This window comes from Pseudorca crassidens, chromosome 11 (genome assembly GCF_039906515.1).
Source record: "Pseudorca crassidens isolate mPseCra1 chromosome 11, mPseCra1.hap1, whole genome shotgun sequence".
NCBI classification, from domain to species: Eukaryota; Metazoa; Chordata; class Mammalia; order Artiodactyla; family Delphinidae; genus Pseudorca; species Pseudorca crassidens.
This window is the reverse complement of record NC_090306.1, coordinates 50677171-50694598: the sequence shown is the minus strand read 5'-3', so window position 1 is coordinate 50694598 and position 17428 is coordinate 50677171. Positions and strand designations below refer to the sequence as shown.

General features: G+C 40.2%; 1 protein-coding gene and 1 long non-coding RNA gene across 4 annotated transcripts in view; one reads left to right on the top strand and one right to left on the bottom strand.

Annotated features, from left to right (window-relative positions):
* SLC16A7 (solute carrier family 16 member 7) overlaps positions 1-11313 on the bottom strand; it is a 160526-nt gene extending 149213 nt beyond the window's left edge. For 2 of the 3 annotated variants that reach the window (XM_067697191.1, XM_067697193.1), the window contains exon 1: positions 11099-11313. The gene's annotated coding sequence lies outside the window, so the exon portion shown is untranslated. Of the gene's footprint in view, positions 1-11093 lie in introns of all 3 variants that reach the window. The other variant, XM_067697192.1, reaches the window with a different exon arrangement.
* Positions 10332-17428, top strand: part of LOC137202135 (uncharacterized) — a 145755-nt gene continuing 138658 nt past the window's right edge. Inside the window, exon 1 of the long non-coding RNA XR_010932465.1 lies at positions 10332-10698. This is a non-coding gene — a long non-coding RNA (uncharacterized lncRNA). The remainder of the gene's footprint in view (positions 10699-17428) is intronic.

Below are 17428 nucleotides of genomic sequence, written 5' to 3'. Positions count from 1 at the left end.
TTAGTAGTACTGCTTCAAGACAAAAGCTCGTAAAATAAGAGTTCTAATAAAATGTGAAATAATTTAAAATAGATTATAGACTAAAAAAGTTGGATGGAACGTTCACTCTGAAGTGAAAGTTATAGGTCAAATATGCATAATAATTTTGATCATCAGTACTGAAGTAACCCAACGAACAGTAATAATTAGGTTTCTAAGCATTTAAAATAAGATTTTTAATTTGGTAATACAGCTATAGAAGTGCATAGGCCCTTTTTTTGGAATATTTGAAAATAAATGTAGATAATGGGCCCAGATAGCTTAATAGAGTAATATATCTGTTACTGATAAAAATAAACTTAAAGCAATAAAAATTTGCATGCTTCCTCATTGAAGTGCTTTCTTTCCCTTAAATTACAGCACATATTACTAAGAAAATTAATGATAAAAAGGGAAATAATGTTTAGATGAGCTTGAGATCTGACATCTGTAAATCCTCCAGTAGCAGGCCATTACTGAGTGTAATTAATGTTCTCCCCGGGACACAGCGGCCAGGTGACTCCCCACAGAGATGCTAATGTGGTCCACAGGGGATGGACTTACATTTTCTTATATTCCCTGAGGTTTCTTCCGAATCATTCACCTTTTCCTATCTACTTATTATGTTGTCATACCAATTAGTGATATGCAAATATTCTTGCAGTACCTGCCACTTTTTAAGTTCAGAAAAAGAAACGGGTATTTAGTTGCATCGATTCTTTTTCTTCTGAAAGAGACCATGGCTTTAGGAAAATGCATTCAAGCATTTTATTGCTACATTGAAGACACCAGGCAATAAGTAACTGGAATCTATATGATATTAGGAAGGGATACTACAGAAAAAGAAGGAAGAAAGGAAGGGCATTACAAATAACTGAATCTTAAGAGACAAGGTTAAGATCTATGGACAGAAAGTGACAGAAACAAGAGAAACAAAGGGTACAGAAAGTTCCAGTCCAAAAAAAAATCAGTATGTTCAATAAAAATTTGTAGAATAATTTGTAGTGAAAGCAGACTCAACTTTTATAAAAATATGGCACAATGCTTTTAAAAGAAAAGAAGTCACAAAATAGAACAAATTGGCAAATTCACTTTTTTTTAATTTCTGAAAGCCCATTCCTATCTATGCCCTACCTCCAAAAGTCTCTCTTTTTAGGGACTTCACTGGTGGCGCAGTGGTTAAGAATCTGCCTGCCAATGCAGGGTTCGAGCCCAGGTCCAGGAACATCCCACACGCTGCAAAGCAACTAAGCCCGTGAGCCACAACTACTGAGCCTGCGCTCCAGAGCCCACGAGACACAACTACTGAACCTGCGTGCCACAACTACTAAAGCCCGTGAGCCTAGAGCCTGTGCTCCACAACAAGAGAAGCTACCACAATGAGAAGCCTGCACACCACAACGAAGAGTAGACCCTGCTCACCGCAACCAGAGAAAGCCCGCGCGCAGCAACGAATACCCAACACAGACAAAAATAAATAAAATAAATTAATTAAAAAAAAATACACACACAAAAAAGTTTCTCTTCTTAAAAAAGTCAATTTCTTGGTGATATTAAAGAGGGTCTATTTACTACTACTGTAGTATAAAGGCAATTAATCACTTGTTCCATCTATTCTTAGTATTCTCTTCTGCAAAATGGGAATAATAACATCTACCTCATTGGGCTACTGTAAATTTTTAATGTGAGAAGGTATAAAAAGCTCTTGGCATAGTGCTGGCACCTAGCTGTGTGCTCAATAGCTAGTATTATTTTTATTATAACTAGTGATTAGCAAAATTATGAATGTATGTCCAGCATGCATGTACTTTAAGGAGGCAGAGATACCATTTGAGAAAAAAATATTCTCTGTCCTCAACAGAAAATAGCAAATGAATAAGTATTCTAGATTAGTGATTTTCCACAGTTCAGTATCACAGATCAATGAGTAAAAACATATATCTTATTTTTTACCAATTGATTCAAATGTCCCATCAAGTTTAAGAATCACAGTTCTAGATGAATACTTACAAAAAGTATACTCAAAGATAAATGAGTATTATATGAATTATATACAGAAATATAATCCTTATACTTCAGCAGACTTTTGTATTTACCCATGTGGTTTTTGCTTTTACTCTCGAGTTTTGGGGCACTTATAATGACCATCTCCTCCTTTCACTTAAAGACTATTCATCTCTCAGCTCTAAAAACATTTCCACTTCTTTCATTAAAGCCTTCTTTGATTGCTCCGTTACATAGTAAAGTCTCCTTCTTCTGGACTCCTAGAGCAGGGGTCAACAAGTATTTTTCTCTAAACTGAAAGATAGTAAATATTTTAGGATTTGCAGACTTAGTCACAACTACTCAACTCTGTCTGCAGCAGGCAATCAGCTACAGAAAATACAGAAACAAATGGGTGTGGCTATATTCCAGAAAAACTTTACTTATGAAAACAGGTAGCAGGCTAGATGTGGCCCAAGGGTTATTTATACTTTGTCAACCTCTGCCGTAGACAATCACTGCTTTATCATTTTATTTTGACACTCAGTCCTACTCTGGATTGTACCTTTAACTGTACACACATAGAGAATGTCTCTGAAATTAGAGTCTCCTCAGGGGGGTCAGGAAAGATGTCTTATACATGATCTTTTCAGGTCTCTGTGCATATTACTTCATGGAGCAATACTTAATTATTTACTGACTTAAACTGATTTTAAGATTTGGGAGCAAGATCTAGCTGCCATTAGCGTCCTACCTACATTGAAACGTCTACTGAGACATTGACTCTTAGGGTTCTCTAATGGGCAGCCTCATCTTGCTGAGTCTTTATTCTACCTGTAAATGAATATATCTTACTTGGTAATAATGAGGAATAGAAATTCTATTTTTAAGAGATCAGACACATAAGAAGCACTTACATGGTACCAATAATTACGTTGCCATAAGTTTGCATCTTAATATGAATAAATGTCTCTAAGTCGTGATAATAGAATGACTATTGTTTTTCTCTTTGTCATAGCTTTTAAATGTGCTTATGTGCACTGCTACTTCTAAGTGGAAAGTAAGAAATTTCCATCTTAAAATTCCCTTGGGATACAGTCCCAATTGATGTTACTAACATTGTGTTTAAGTGAAAAATTTAGCACTGAAATATTTTTGCAGCATCAATATCAGTGTTGAGTTGTCTTCCTATATGTACCAAAAACCAGAGCTTTGTCTATATGGGAAAGACCCACATAACTGTAAAGTCAATGAGTTGTTGTTGTTTTATGAATCTCCTACTTGGCTCAGGCTGTGAACAGTAATAGTATAATTCATAAATACCTGTGCACAGAAGAGAATTCCTCACAAATAAAGAGGCCCTGCCTCAAGATGCACCAGAAAGACTGGTAGAGATAAAAGCAAAATGATTATGATTACCATTTCTAAGTTACCTGAATTATTTATTTACTCTCCAGCAACAATCCTGTGATATAGGTTTTATTGTTTCCATTTTTTAAAATGAGGAAACTGGGGCTCTGAAGGTTCACATATCTTGATTTTAGTTAAACAGCTGAGATGTGGCTAAGTCAAAGTTCCATCAAGGTCTATCTAACTAACCACAAAGCCTCTGATCCACCACGTGACACTGTGATGGAGAAAAAAGGAAAGAGAGAAAAGAGAGAACCACAGACTGAGACAAACTACAGAGTGAAGACGACATCGGAGGTCTACAAAAAGCTGACTGAAGGATATAAATTGCTTAGCCTTGTTTTGAGAATATGTTCCTTTATTTGTGGGACTCAAGACTAAAAGGAGCTTACCTGTTTGCCATCTCTAACATCTAAAACGATGTCTGGGAGCGCAGTGGATGAATAAATAGTTGTTATTAAAGGATTACATTGTCTGGCTTGAAATACGTCATAGGCTTTATTCAAAAGCCCACTTCACTGCAGATCTGACATCTATACATCCATGGGAATTCTCTAGACACTACTCTGTTCATGTACCCACTGGTGCCCACAGCCTGGGGTGTCCACAGGAGACTTGCCACCCCATGCCCACTCCACCCCTATCATCTTGCTACCTGTGCTAAAGGGATAACATCCGGGACTTACTGTTTCTTCAGTCTCTAATGGTTCCCCAGCCTCCCTGAGTCCACAAGCGATAAGAGGTCATCATTTTTTCTAAGCGCGATAAGAAGTCATTATTTTTTCTAAGCATCTTAGTTTGGTTCCAGATACTTCCTTTAAACAGTAAGGAAGTCTTATCATTCTGCTGACTCTGTGTTTTAACAGATCAAGACTCGTTATCCTTGACTAGTCTTTTTTTTTTTTAACATTTCTCAAACTTCCTTCCTCTAGAATCTCTTAAAATCTACTGCATATTTTAAAATACTAATATTGAGAAGGTGTATTGTGGTTAATATATTCAAATCCAGATCCCTCCACTGACAAGATGTACACACCTTGGGCGAGATACTTAACCTCTTGCCCTAATTCCCTCACCTGTAAAATGAGGGTCAAAACAATGCTTCCTCATAAGGTTTGGAGGATTAAATGAGTTAAAATGTGTAAAATGAATATGTAAACTGATGCCTGACACATAGAAGTGTTTGATAAAGGCAAGCTATTTTTACTCAAAGTGATCTCTATAGCTTTACCTAATAGCCACATCTTTGGTCTCTAAACTCACTTGTTACACACACACTCACACACACAGATACACACAGCATCTTAGGTGCTTTACCTCTTACGGCATTAATCTACAAAGGTAAATAATTTAACTGAGGGGCTAATATCTAATTGTAACCAAAATTTAAAGTGAATTTTCCTTCTTTGCTTCCTTTTGGTGGTTTATGCATTCATTCACTACACTGAGGGCCACGGAAAGAAAATGTTCAGCCCTGAGGTAACAGTGGGTTCTTCCAAAAGTGGATCCCTCTATATGCCTTTACTTCCCACCTTCTGACTTCATCTGAAAAGAGAGAATATTGATGACCAATGGGCTCATGAACAAGAGTTCAAACATTTATATTTATAAGCAACCATTTTCATCCTTGAACTCTTTTGTACATATATGGACTTTCCTAAACTTGAATGCTTCCAGAAACACAATGGCCTTAAAAAATAGCTTCACCAGGTCCTGTAAAGAACAGGTAGAAAAACGGAATATGTTAAATTCAGAGAGAAAACATAAGGATGTGAGCTGTCACCCCATAGGTACAGGCTCTCAATCAACCCAGAGCAAGATTTATTTTGTGTGGCCCTGGAAAGCTGTGTAAGGGTCCTAGGTAGAAGCAAGAAGAATGCAGTCACAACTGGAACTGTCTCTAAAAGAACAGGCTGCCTCAGTGAACATACTTAAAATAAAAATAGATGGTGGTATATTGAAAATGCTGAAGAAACAATAAAGAAAAGCAGAAACCAATGTCCTCTAAGTCCCATGTAACTCCGTAATCCACCAAAGTGCTAAAGGATATGTAAATATGGATATGTTATTATTCCCAATACCCAGAAATTTGTAGTATATAGGGAAACCAAAGATATACAAATCTATATGCAACTATAATACAGTGTTTAAAACACACAAGACAGATTACAATGCAATGTTACCGAAATTTTAGAAAAGCTTCTTCTACCTATCCAGAGGCTTCGGAGGAAATCTGAATGTGGTGTTTAAGCTCAGCTTTGAAGGTTGAAGCTAGATATGAAAATAGCAGGAGGTTAGAGCATTTTAAGGTGAAAGAACAGCAAGACCAAAGGTGTGGTGTCAGGAAATAGAATGAAGATAAATGAGGCACAGGGGACAGGTCAATTTGACTCGAGGATGGTGGCAGTGGGAGACGAGCCTGGAAAAACTTTTTGGAATTACAGAGGTTGAAACGTTGGTCCTTAGACCTAGGTAATGGGAGTCACAAAGTGCTATTAACAAATAGGAAAAGGAGGTGTATTTCAGTAAGAGTATCTCGTGGTACGTACAGAATTAACTGGTACAGTGAGAGACTAGAAATGAGGAGACCCGCTAAGAGACTAGGACATGACTCTAGGTAGTATGTCAAATGTGCCTGAACTCTGTGGCAGCATCAGAAAAGAGGAAACTGGTGAAAGAAGCATTTTGGATATCAGGTCTTAGCACCTGACTGTAAGACGTAAGGCTGGGGGTGTTGAGGGTCTCAAAAGCTTCTAGAAGAGAATGTTAATACCAATGAAAGCAACAGGGGCTTTCATTGGAAAGGAAAGACAGTGTTCAGAAGAGTCCACAGGGTGTTAGCCGTGTCAGAAGCACAGAAGAGGTAAGCCGTCCAGCAGGTACTTGGAAAGGGCTGCCCGGAGCTATGGGAAAGTCAGGGCTGAAGATAATGACTTGGGCGTTACTCCTACTGAGGTCAAAACACAGGCCAAGAGAGGATGAGCTTTGCCAATGGATCAAATACAGATAAGAGAAGAACTCAAACGGAAATTGAGGAACACATACTTGAGTGAGCAGGAGATGAAAGGAAAGCCGAAGAAGCAGCCACCAATGAGCAGTCAGAGAAGTAAGAGGGGCACAAAGAGCACACAGAAGAGAAGAGTTTAAAAAGCAGCAGGTGCCAACGTTACCAGAGGCTGTTGACAGTGTGAAGCGAATGAAGATTTGGACCCTCAGAGGCCAATTATAACCTGATTCTGAAATATTAATACTTAATATACTTTAGGGGGAAGGACTCACTCCTTTAAATCAAAGTAGTTTCACAGGAGATTACTCTTTTTATCCTTTGAAGAAAAAACAAAAGAATTTCTTATTGGAAGGTACACGCATTTCAAGGATAATCTCCTTAAACATTCTCAATTTGATCTTATTGGCCAATAGTTTTCAATCCCATCTAGTACTATTCTTCCAAAAGGTATTTCAGGGGACATTTTCAGTAATTATGACTGAGGGGACTCTAGCAGCATATGGAGGACAGGGGCCATACACACTAAATGTCCTGCGATAGAAGAGGCATTGCTAATCCATGTAGAGGAGCCCTGCCCAAAATGCCAACAGTGTCACCTGTTTAGAAACACTGTCACATAATGCTGTTTATCACTGAATGCACCTTTTGTATATTTGAGAAAAACTGATAGAACTTCAGATTCTGAAATTTTGGAGAATCAGTTTCAAAAACAGGCAAATATCATTAATACAGTTCATCCCTTAGAAACTTTTCAAGCAAATACATGCCTTTTAGTTTTACTGTTTATTCATATCTAATCTAGTTCCAAAAGAAATAGGTCTTCAAGTAAATTATTTAGTAGGGCAGCTTCTTATAATCTATAACTCTTCTACGTATTAGCTCTAATCAGAATCTGTTTAGGGGTGTACATGATTAATAAGAATACATTTCATTGTGTTATTAGGTGAGGAAACAGCCAATGTTTAATTTAACTGCTTTTTAAAAATACCAACAGTTTGTACAGATCTTTATTTATTTAAACGAATATTTCTCTGTGTTACCACCCATACTAGATATTTTCCATTGAAAGTTTCTGTTTTAATGCCAAATAAACAGTAATCACCAGTTCAGATATCTGAACCACACAGTATGTCATTTTTTTGTGGGGCTATCCTAAGTGTACAAAATTTTTAACAACAATATCTTTACACCAGCATTTTGTAGTTGTCACCCAAATGCCCTGTAAAATTTTCAAGAACTTATTTGGGATTTCAATAAAGATTAATAAAAACTACTGGATCTTCCAAGTAGGCAGATTAGGACCCTGGATTCACCATTTAAGGGACCAACTGAGAAAACGAAGCTTGCTCCGTCAGTTAAAAAAAAAATTCTATTACACACTGAAACTTAGTGAGCAGTCGTTTCCCAACACATTTCCTGCACACTTTGATCCAAATAGTTGAGAAAGCCTCGAACAAACAAGGATGACCTCTCAGACAATGAGAGTCCATTCAGTGGCTTATTATGCAATCCAGCACTATCATGCCATCTATTGAGAAACTTGGCTCTCCAAAAGGTTCCCAAAAATCTGTTAATAAAAACAAGCCAGTGAACCTTATAACAACCTAGTAGCCTTAATGCCAAACATTTAATACCTGACACTAGCTACCATGAATTATTTCTATGCATGTGCTTACACAGAATAAATAATGCGGGACCAGGCAAACAACTCTTCAAAAGATCCTCAACTATCCTGTCCCCCAGGCAAAGTCCGTGAGGGATTCCCCTGCCAGATTTAGAGTTGTAGGCAGGAAAGGAGGCTCACTCTTCCCTTGTTTGTTTCTCCTCCTGTCCCTCCGCGCTTCATTTTTTCTATAAGCAGCTGTTCAGGACTATCACCTGAGAGGCACTGCACTGAGAAGAGAGGACACGACAGACAAAGTCCCTGCCCTCGTTCAGCTTCGTGCAGCATAAGCCGTACCACTCAGTGGTTAAAATCAGACAGCCTGCCTGGGTGCTTGCCCCAACTCAGCCACTTGCTAGCTGTGCAAACTGAGCAACTTTCTTAACTCTCTGTACCTCAATTGCTCTTCTATAAATGTGGATATTGACAGACCCACCTCAGGATTGTTAAGGAGATAAAAGGAGTTAATAGACAGTGGTAGCACAGTGCCCAGAACATGGTAGCATTACAGACATGTTGTTATAGTTACTATACTCTTGGGCTTCTCAGAGTGAGTGGATTAGTCTGTCCAAAGTGCAGAAAAAACTTGCTGCTCAGTCTCTCAAAAAAATGGAAATCAATTCATTAGCAAAGACCTTCTTCGGGGAAGGGATGTCCTGCCCTCATAACAAGAGAAAATCCTCCATTACCTGTTTATACTGGGTCACTCTCAATGGGCAAATGGATGGGGCTGAACACACAGGTTTCTGAGGCAAGGTACCCTTCTCAAATTTGCCTTTTAGCACATCTTAATTTCTTGAAATTGCCACATCCCTTTCAAATTATTTGACATATATGCTTCTTCCACTGAGAGGAAACTGACTGATAACAAAGAGGACAGGAGGAAGATTATCCTAGATGACTAGACGTTGAGTTTTTGGAGAGCAGAATTCCAACCTCCTTCATCTTGGGAACCACAGTACAGTGTCTGGGGTGATTTTAGGGGTTCAGAAATAGCTAGTTTATTTATTAGGTGTTTTCCGTATACTTTATTCCTCACCATAGCACTTCAGGGTGGATACCACGAATCGCATTTTATGAATAAGAAAAACTGACGATGAGATTGTTAAATAATTACCCAATTTTACAAAAGTGCGGAACTGAGCTTGAAATCTAGGTCTAACTCTAAAGTTAATTACCTTTTCCCATGTGAATGTCTCAAAAACATGTTTGATAAATGAATACAGAATGAAAAGCAATTGCAGGAGACTTTTTACTTTAGATACATGAACCAGGAATATAACTCTGGATAAAGTATATTTCTTTAAGCCTCTTTGCCCTCTTTCCCTTCAGGAGGGCTCAAGGCCAAAGATATCAGCCAGATATTATAGAAGAGTAAATGCATGTCTAGAAATAAACTGAGCATTTAAAGGAAGGTGAACTAACTAGGACACTGGGGAGAAGGTGTTAAAATTTCAGATCGCTTACCATTATTAAAACAGTCCGAGCGGGGGTGGGGGGAGCAGTACTTAATTGCAAACTGTTGCTATGAATTTTGCAAAAACTAATTTCTGACTCTATGAATTGTTATGCAACACACTGAGTTACTTACCGTAATCCTTCCCTTTTACTGAGATCATTCAGGCCAGCTGACTTAGACTGCTTCAAATGCACTGTGGTCAGAGGCAGAAAGTGGAGCTAGGATTGCCTCACCAGGGCCAAATAAGGGTCACCTTGTTCAATCCTCATCATTCTCTGCAGCCACCACCCAGCTCTAATTTTTCAGCCACTCTCCCCCAAATGCACACGTAGTTCTTGAGGTTTCAATGACACAGCACATTCAAGCCGACGTGTCTGTTGAAAGTTTGCAGCCCTCCCGAGTTCCCAGTTTGGATTTAGTCATAAAGCATGAGGTGCCAGTAAACGGCACCTAGTGCCCACTGTTTCCAGGCTTTTTCACATCACCCTCACCACTGCCCGTGGTTTTATTCCTCTGCTGCGTCCCTTAACAGACCCAAGAAAGGAGGACACGAAATATTAGCTTTCGTACTACGTGTGTGTGTGTGTGTGTGTGTGTGTGTGTGTGTGTGTGTGTGTGTGTGTGTAATTTTAACATCCCTGACGTAGACCACAAAATTCCCTCCAGGCAGTCTGCGATCCCGTTTCGCGGAAGTAAGGGAGAAAATGGGGGTGGAGGGAGCAGCTGCGAAGCAGCATCCGCCCGAAGGAGGAACCTCGCCAGCCTCCCGCGCTACCTGGCCGGAGCTGGCACCCCCAGCGCGGCGCAGCAGCTCACGCAGGAAACCCAGCGTGAGCCCGGGAGGCGCAGGCCCTCCTCCGCCCTCGTCAAGTCACACTCCTTTTCTGCCCCCGACTGGCCTCGCCCCCGCCACGCTATCTGTGGACCGAAAAAGAACAAAACTCGAACCCCCTGGTATTGCGTCCTCTCCTTCCAGCCTCTCCGAGGCCCCACCATCTGCTAAAAGAGAAGATGCTCCGTACACACACTCTCACCAACCCCCATCCCCAGCTCCTGCGGCCGAGGCCACCCCGGGGTGCTGGCGGGCCAGGGGCAGGATGCTGCTGAGAAGCGCAAGCGGCACACGCCAGGCGGGAACCTGCCGGTGGGACTCGTGGGGTAAGGATGGGGGGAGCACCGCGCCGTCAGAGCCTCTGCGCAGAAGCTCGGAGCTTTGGCGTCGCCTGGCCGGAAGCACGCGGGCGCACGGAGCGCTCTCCGCCCCGGACCCCTCTGGCCCCCCTCTCCGACGCTCGCGCACGCGCGCGCCCCGGGGCTGCACCCGGCTGAGGTCCGCGCTCGTGTGACGCGAACTCTCCTCCGGCAGCCGCCTGGGGGAATTTTGTCTATATAAGGGCTCGCCGGCTAATGGCTTTGGCGTGCGTGTCACACGTTGGCCATTATTTACACACACGCGTGCGGTTCCCCGGGCAGCTCGGGTGACGGATGAGCGCTCGCCTTCCTCTCCGCTGGCGCCCAGTCCTCTGCTCTTTTCCTCCCGGGGTGTAACTTACTTTACCTGGTCTCCGGCACAGGGTGGGCGCTGCAGCGATCCGTCCCCCGCCGGCCGCCGCCGGTTCGCCTCGCTGTCACCGGGTGAATGGAATTATTTATTTATTTATGTCCCCGGACGAGTCCTCGCCCGCCTCAGCCGGAGGAGGTGGAAGAGGAGGAGGTGGAGGCGGCGGGGAGGGCAGGCGAGGCGGCTGAGCTCCCTTGTGGATGCCCGGGAGCGCGCGCCGCGCCGCGGGGGGAGGCGGAGGGCGGGGGGACGGGGGAGGGGGGTGCGGGGAGGAGGAGGGTGGCCGCGAGCTCCCGCGGCTCCGCCTGAGTCCGGGGGCCGCGAGTGGGGGCCGGCCGCCGCCCAGTCACTCCAGGCGGACTGAGCATGCTCCAGGCCACTGTCAACGCTGTAGACGCTCTCTCTGTGGCTCGGGGCGCTCCACTTCGGATTTTAGTTTTGACCCTGAGAGAAAGACACAAGTCTGGTAGAACTGTTGCTCCAGATCAGTTGGAACACGCTTTACCCGAAGTACTTTGGCACCTAACCTAGCAGCCAGGTGTGTGGTAGCTCTGTTTAGATACCGCAGGGAGTGGTGCAACCTAGGGGTGAGGAAAGCCATGCAAAAGGCGAGGAACCTGGCCGAAGGCAGGGAGAAGAGAAGAGTCTCATTTGAGCTTGCAAGCAAAGTGCTGGGCCTTTTTTCACTGGAGGTCTTTGGAGGGGGGCGCCCGGGGCAGGGAGGCGGGAGGGGCGACTTCAGTGTTGGAGATTTGGCTTGCCAACCAAATCCCTCACACTAAGGGAAAAATAAAATTTACACCCCGGGGCGTGGAGGCGTAGCGCAAGAACTTGAAAATAGGAAAGAAGTGAAAGAAGGTCACTTATAAATGAATCAGTTTTAGTTTCTCAAATTATTTAATTCTTCAAAATAGGATTTAGTTATTTGACAATACATAATGCTAGGGATAATGGTAATACCAGTCTTGGTTTTGTTTCTTCTACCTTTACATTTCCCCGCTGTCTAGAACATGTTTTGGGGGAAGTTGGAAAGAAGGGCTGGAAATGAACATTTACATTGGTTCCTCTAATGTTTTTAAAGTTGAAGTACTACTTAGAGGAAAAGAAACAATCCAGGAGAAAAAAGGGGGGGCTTAGATTTGAGAATTCATATTCCAGCTTTTCTGTCCATTTAACTGACCCACCCCCCTTTCCTGCTCCAAAAAAGTGAAAAAGATAAAATGTTGCATTAACCTTAGATAAAAATATAACTTCTTAGAAGCTTTTCTTGTTTGTTCTAGAAATTAAATCATTTCTAAAAAGCCAAGATAATTTAGTTGAAGTAAGTGGAATTTTGAAGTCCAAGGGACAAAGAATCAAAATGGCAATATGGTAGTAATAATCATTATAATTACTTATTTATCAAGTGCTTATCATTGTCAGGCACTGTTCTAAGTACTTATATGGATTTTCTCAATACAGTAGCCGTATGAGATTTGTTGACTGGAAAAAATGCACAACATGAGAGCTGTGAGTTGTTTTATTTGGAGCAAAATGAAGTCTATAGCCCAGGAAACAGCGTTTCAGAAAGCTCGGAGAAAGCGCTCTGAAGAGGCAAGGGGGAAGGTCAGTATATATGTGATTTTGGTGAAGGCGGGGTACATGCAGTCAAGCACACATTTTTGCAGAAGGTTTCTGCTAGTCGTGAGGAGCAGACGTCACCATAAAAGACTTTAGTGCTTTTCTAGATACGAGGAGATGCAAAAATCAGGCTCATAAAATCTTCTCCTGAAAATATCTATCTGAAGGCCTGTTCTGCCAGTTTTTCCCAGAGCACAGAGTGCCTCATTCCTGATCTCCACCCTGAACTCCTTTCAGGGGGTGTTGAAGGTCAGCAGCTGCAGCAGGCAGCTCACGACTCAATCTTGTAGAGGTAGGTGGCAAGTGACCATTTGTAGCTGGTAGATTATTCACATTTTACAAATTTGGAAACAAATTAAGTATTTGGCTGAATTCACATTGCCTTACTTCTGCCACAGCTAGTCTGTAGGCTTGAATTTTAGTTTCTGCAGTTACAGAATAATAATAATATCAACTTTTTATGGCTGTCAGAAGATTTAGGTGAAATGATATATGTGAAGTTGATGGTAGATAATATGAGATGAATAAATGGTGGCCATTATTAGTAACATCAGAAAGTTTGGAAGACGGTATTACAGAGAAAGGGGTAGTTTGGAAACTAAGGAACGAAGACAGAAACTCCAGGAAGAACTTTAGACTTCTTTTAAGGAAGAAATCTGTAAATTGACACTTGTATAAGATATAATAGACTTTTGATAATGATGGAATGTCTAGCAGTGACTATAAATGCTTCATTTTCATTACAAAAAAGAATGTTAAATTTTAAAAAGAAACAACATTAAGATACACACTTCAAAGTCATGTTCTTGAGTGTTCGCTACTGACATTTTTCTCATTCATGCATCATTTTTATTTTACTTCAAAGAAGAGAAAGAAGGAGAAAGACCATATATTTCCTGAATTTTGACCCTACTCTCCCTTTTCCTTCTCTTTGATTTTTCTTTTTTGTCCTATATTTCTTTTTCGTCCTGTATTTTTCACAGCCTCATATTCTTGGCCTTTTTAACCTATTTACAAACTCCTAAACATCACTACCCATAGTATTATATCAGAACTGTAGCAAGTTGTCTTTTTAAGTCTTGTTTTTCCAACAATTAAAACTCTGGATCTAATTTATCTACTGCCCCAGTATTAGTATTTGGGTGTTCATTTCTAAATTGCCTTGTTGCTATGGCTAGACATGCTATGTAAATATTTGCTTGGCTTAGAAAGGAATCTGAAAAGAGAATTAGGTGGGAATAAATCCAGTCAGTTTCTCCTATGACTTGCAGTCTTAATATTCTTCAGAAATTGAGGGAAAAAATACAATTTAGGGGAAAAGCAAATCATATGATCAGAACTTGAAATTTTTATGGTAAAATTTCTGCCTTGATTTCTACTCATAGATGAAATAACAATGGGAGAAACAAAAGATAACAATATACTAAATATTCCAGCAACTCTTGTTCCATAAATAAGTGAACTAGTGAATATATGCATAACATACAAATTAATAAAGCCCAAACTCATATTACACACCCACAGCCTCATTTCCAGTTTCTCTGCCCTTTCATTCCTCAGCCATGCCATGTCTTTTCTCATTCCCCACCCTCTTCTCTGTATTAAACGTGTCCTTCAAGGCCCAGCATAAATGTCATCACCTCTGTAGCATTTCAAGGATTCCTTCAATAAGAATTAATTCCCATGTTCCTATAGTACATGGTGTATGTCTGTATTGGGGGATTTTCTTCTGCTTCACAGTATGGCAATATTGTAATTTTTTTGTCTCCCCTATCTTTTAGGCTGTTGGAGGGTAGCAATGACGTTTTACTCCTCCCTGTAATCTTCCAGCATCCAGCACAAATTCCTGTAGATAGAAAGTAATCAATAATGTTTGCCCAAGGGAGGAAAGAGATGACAGTGTGAGTTTTTTGCAACAGATATGTAGTAGAGGCTGCTGGCACTAATAGTATCCATGATCTGCATGTCACTACATTTCCTGGCTTCTCTTACAGTTATATTGGGGCCATGTGACAAGTTCTAACAGAGTATGAATGAAAGCAACTTACGTTATTTCTGGCTGCAGGGCGTTAAGAACCAGTAATTCTCCTTTATCCCCGCCTTTCCTGCTCTAATAGCCTCATGTTTCATATGGAGTCACTATAACATGGAGTCACTAAAAGATAAAGAAAGGCTGCTTGTCTTGCACTGGACTCTGTGTGAGCAAGAAACCGTTATTGTGTTTAGCCACTGAGATTTCAGAATTTATTTGTCATGAGAACATAGCCTAGCCTATTCTGACCAATACAAGATGTTATTTAATAAGATTATAAATCATAATGGCATAACACCCCAATGAAACATTGAGCTTACGAGAATGCTCTAATGTGTTCTTAAGTCAAGGCTAAAAATACATATCCTCACAACCCGAACTTAACATATAACAGCCTTTTCTTGGCAAGACTCTGTGAGACCAAAGCATGGGTATGTGTGTGTGTGTGTTAACTACACACAATAGATTGGTTTTAACTAAGGATAAAAGACCAAATGTCCCAGTATTCCCCTCAGCCTGAGTGAAAATGAACGTGCACCTGCCATCCAGCATCTAGTGGCAGCATACTGTGACTGAGATTGTAGCTGGCTAGCAGCTGTGAATATGATTGCTCTGACCTGGTTTCATACAATATACAAAATATGAAAGACATCACTCCACTGCTTCTAGATTTATATCTTGAGTGCATCCAAATCAGCTACTTTGGAAATCTCTTCTATGGAAGCCTCCCATAGAATTGAGGAGAATGCAAACCTAGTCTCAGTTTTCAAAGAATAAAAAAAGGAAAAACAATCATGTTGGACATGGTTGTATGGGGTGCCTTTCAATAACTATACAAGAGCCCAGAGAGGTCTTTTGTCAAAAGAAATGACTCTTGAGGCTCCAAAAATCTCTCCGTGGATTCTGCATTTAAAGTCCTGTCCACTGGGATTTTTCTAATTTTACAATTTATTTAATGTTATCCATAAAGTAAACTTAATGAATTCTAATTATAAACCTAATTATAGATGCCTTCATCTGAATATGTTAATTATTCTGAAAGCATGTAAAATTAAAAACTTGGATTAAAAATTTTTACAATAAACTATAAACTTTCCTAGCAGGGTCTTGTAAATAATGGCTTATAAGCATTTAATATTTAATGACTTTTATCAAATGAATGAATGATGAATGAATATGGTACCAAGGAACCTAGGTTTCAGTGCCTTTTCCTGTACATGTGGTCTTAGGTGGGTCTATTAACTTTAGCTTCACTTTTTAGAACTCCCTGGTACTTTCAAGCACTTCAAGGGCACAAAGATTTACAGATATTATGCACACTGTTAACAAATGAAGAAAATATTTATGTAGAGGGTTTTTTTTCTAATTAACCAAAAATAACTGTTTACTGTAAATATTTTGGAGAGTAGTTTTGATCAAGATGCATAAGAATGCGACCACAAAGTTACCTGCTTAACTTGTAACCAGGTGTAACTTGCCCTGTGCCTGAACTGCCCTTGAAGGGTTAGTCATTGTTTGCATTTACATAATGCCTCGTAGGTCACAAGATAGTTTCAGGCTAAAATACTCTCAGCTGCCTGCTTCTCAGTAAGCTAGATTTTCAGCTGCCCTTACTTTGTTTTATTTGCCTAAAGTTAGAGCCATTTTGCCATTTTGCCTTCCATTCAGAGGCTCTTTTGCTGATTTGCATCTGCCAGGCATTGACTCAAACTGCTTATTTATTTTCTGCTGTTTCGCTGTATAATTCTAATTGATTTCTTACTGTTGGTTCATTTTTCTGGGAGTTTGTTGATTGTGATCTTGAATTATCACTTGTTATAAATTGTTTTCCCAAGAAATAATCTGTATAACATTTGTTATATGAAATGTGATGTAGGTTTCAAATCCAGCCCTGTGGTTTGTGCTGGAGCCTAGCAATGTAGGTGGTCAGCTGAAGTTTATTGATTCTGTATTTTTTTTTCCTTGATTCACCAGAATTTCATTTCTCAATGCATGTCCTGAGTCACGGAATTCAATCTTCATGAGTTTTATTCATTAGACGTATTTATTAAGCAACTATTACATGATAGGCACTGTGATAAGCTTTTGGGATGTAAGTAGTGGTTCTCTCAAGCAGACTATACACTATTTCTTTAATTTTCGCACTTATTATGATACTAATAATTTTTTTTCAATCTGAACTGGAATTTCAGTCTGAACCGGAATTGACTATCCTAGTTACAGTATTGAGTTGAAGGGTTATCCAGAGATTCAGAAACATGTTTCAAAAAGACATGTAGAGTTTTTTCCTCGGAAGCCTTTATGAAAGAGAATGAGCTTTCTTCCATGATGCCAAAGACTTCAAACAACAACTGTGGATTTCTCTGTTAATATACCAGCTTTATTTTATTTTAAATAAACTTTATTGACATATAAGTTACATTAAAATGCATGCATTTTAATTAGTGTACAGTTTGGTGAATTCTGACAAATTATTATATCCATTTAATCACCACTCTAATCAAGATATAGAGCATTTCCATCATCCCAGAAAGTTCCCTCATGCCATTTTTATTCAGTCCTCCCTGAAGCCCGGGCAATGGCTAATCTGGTTTTTATCATCATAGACCAGTTGGTTTTCCGTACTCTAAAATGGTATGTGAATAGAATGACATCATATCTATTCTTTTTTATTT